We start from the raw sequence: 3,401 nt of genomic DNA, 5'->3' as shown, positions 1-3,401 counted from the left end.
GATTGGAGCCTGGTGTAGCCTTTTGGCTCGCTAGTCCTCAGTCAAACCGTCCAACCCATGCCAGCATGGAAAGCAGACGTTAAACAACAATGATAATGTTGATAATATAGGCATGTTACATAAGAAAAAGTAAAGAGGTTAGAGAGACCAGTTTGTTGCAACGAGTTCCAGAGACTCTGCTGGATGGCTTAGTGACTCTCTGGTCTGAGGTTGAATTTCCCAGCTTTCATTGCTGTAAGCCAGCTTCTAGAATCTTCAGTTAAACTGTTTGGCAGGAAAACTCGCACTTTTTTTGCATTATTTTGTTTGTTTATTTATTTTTTTGCCGTTTTCTTACTGTTTCTTTTAGTAAATTGCATTGTAGTGAGGCTCATGCTGAGTTTTGAACCATAGCTCCCAGCTTTTCCCAGTCTAGAGCCACAACATAATGTGTCTCCATAAATGGAATTAATGCCTACATGACTATGGCTTCACCAATAAGTATTGGTTCAATTATTGTGGTGGAGGCAGCAGACTCATCATCATCATCATCGTTTGACATCCGCTTTCCATGCTGGCAAAGCAGGAGGCTGCACCAGGCTCCATTCTGATCTGGCAAGGTTGCTACAGCTGGATGCCGTTCCTAGCACCAACCACTCCGAGAGTATAGTGGGTGCTTTTTACGTGCCACCGGCATGGGAGCCAGTCCGAACTGTAATATGTCAGCCAGTGCTGATTGGCATGAAATTAAAGCATTGCTTTTTTAAATTTTATCTGTTTTTTAAGTTCTTTGCCTGTCAATGCTCGTCACTCAACCTAAATGACTTGGCAAATAACATTAAAGTAGCTTATCTACCGCCAAACACAACCAGCTTGATTTAATGTATGGGGCAAGTGGCCTCTTGCTATATTCAAGGCCTACCTTTTGCAGTTGCACTTCTCATGAACTTGACAACAACATTAAGTGAATGCTACTGGTAGTACTTCTTGGAAGCCTTGTGAGTATTCAAGAGAATCTGTTTCCTTCTAAGCTTTTCGTGCTTATTGTCCCTGTGCACCTGCTATATATAAAGTCTACCTTCTCTGTTAGCCTAACCTATCAGCCATTACACCACTTGTGTACCCTCTATATCAATTACATCTTATGGAATATGACTTGTGTTTCCATGGCAATTGCAGAGTCTGTTTTCATTCCTGTTTATTCTTTACTAAATCGACTTTGAAGCTTCTCGATTCTAAGTTTTTGTTTCTATGTTTATAATTTCACACCATTTCTTTCTTCTCGCTTTAATTCCTTTGACTCCATGTTGAGTATTTGGCCCAGTAAAAGATCTCCATTTGTCTTGATCCTTGGCATTGAACTTCAGTTGTCTATCAGTGCTTCAGTTTGTATGGTCCTTCTCTGTGTTGTTTTTGGTCTGCCATGCTTTCATCTCCCTTGAGGTAACCCTGGGCAGATTCAAAATTAGTTTAATGGATACACATTTGAAAATGGTTTCGTTTCATTGGTCCTTTCAACTAATGGTCTTAAGCATCAATGAACAAATTCATCTTATTTTAAAATCGAAGGAAACCTTAAATCAAAGGACAGAGTCTCAATACATAAGGTAAATAATTATATGCAAATTATAAATCAATACATTAAAAGTTATAGCCGTTGAAAAATTTAAAATTTTCACACTGGATTACATACACGTTTAGCAGCATATTCACATACTAAACCATCTATAATATATACATATATACTAAAATGTACAGATGCATCTACATAGTTATATACATATATAGACATATATAGGTGAGACATAAATATATATATATACAAATACACATCCATCCATCCATCTGTATGCATACATGCCCGCGCACAAAATCTGGTGTATGCCGGTCAGTTGTTACAGACGAAAGAAAGGGAAAGTATACATTAAGCATAGAGGAGAGGAAAAGAAAAAGAAAGAGAAACAAAACTAGCAAGAGAGAGAAAAAGGCAAGGACATGGAGTGCTATGTAAAAACGCTAGCAAGTAGTGAGCAGGAAAAGATACTTCATAAATTTTGCAAAATGAACACACACATAAAACTACATATATATATACATTAGTGTGGAGGCACGTGGCTTAGTGGTTAGGGTGTCAGCACCATGATCGTAAGATTGTGGTTTCGATTCCTGGACTGGGCGACGCATTGTGTTCTTGAGCAAAACACTTCATATCACATTGGTCCAGTCCACTCGGCTGGCAAAAAGGAGTAACGCTGCAATGGACTGGCGTACCGTCCAGCTGGGGAACACATACGCCAGTGAAACCGGGAAACCGGGCCCATGAGCCTGGCTAGGCTTTAAAAGGGTGCATTTATTTTTTATTTTATATACATTAGTATAGATATACATACAAATACACATATATAAGTATGTATACGAATATATGTTTGCTTATAACCTTATTTCTGTTCCATTCTAAACAAAACTGTCCGATGAACAGGAACGTCAAACTCCGAGTAACAATTTTTGTGATATTTCTGCTGCTTTTCAATAAAGCATATTACTCTACCTCTGGTACTCGAGTACTATTTTCGCCACTTTGTTTCACATTTATGTTCTTACGGTACACACACACACACACACACACACACACACACACACACACACACGGGTAAGATCCAGGTATCAAAGTGTAGGAAGTTTGTAAGCTTCAAGCAGTCCATGGCAGGTTTGGAAAACAAAGTGGACAGTGTACAATCAAGAAGAATAACAATTTATTGCCATTGAAGATTACACACTTTTTCCCATGTGTATATATGTATATGTATGTATGTATATCTATGTAAGTATATGTATGTATGTTTATACATATACGTATGTATATTATATATATGTAATTCTGAGCGTTAAACTAAAACATCTGTTTGTTGTTTACACACCTGTCTTCATCTTTTGTTTTTTTTTTTGTAAATTCTCGCTATATATGTATATATATATATGTATGTATGCATGTGTGTCTTTGTGTTTGTCCTCCTGCCACCACTTGACAACCAGTCTTGGTTTGTTTGCAACCCTGTAACTTAGCAGATTGGCAAAATAAACCTATAGAATAAGAGTCAGGTTTTAAAAAATAAGTACTTGGGTTGATTTGTTCAGTTATACCCTTCATGCTGGTGCCCCAGCATGGTCACAGTCTAATGACTGAAACAAGTTAAAGATAAAAATAAGTACCAGGGTGGTGCCCCAGCATGGCCACAGTCTACTGACTGAAACAAGTACAAATATCAGAGTATTTTAAACAATGGAAAAGGATGTGAATTAACCCGTTTCCTTCTTGAATTTTAGGAGCTGTTGAACCATCACCAATGAATCCCATTAATGTAGAAACACATGACTTCAAAGTTCCGGTCAGGGAAATCCTTAAACCTGATGATATGGACAAC

Source organism: Octopus bimaculoides, chromosome 1 (genome assembly GCF_001194135.2).
Source record: "Octopus bimaculoides isolate UCB-OBI-ISO-001 chromosome 1, ASM119413v2, whole genome shotgun sequence".
Taxonomy (NCBI): Eukaryota; Metazoa; Mollusca; class Cephalopoda; order Octopoda; family Octopodidae; genus Octopus; species Octopus bimaculoides.
This window is presented reverse-complemented; position numbering follows the sequence as displayed.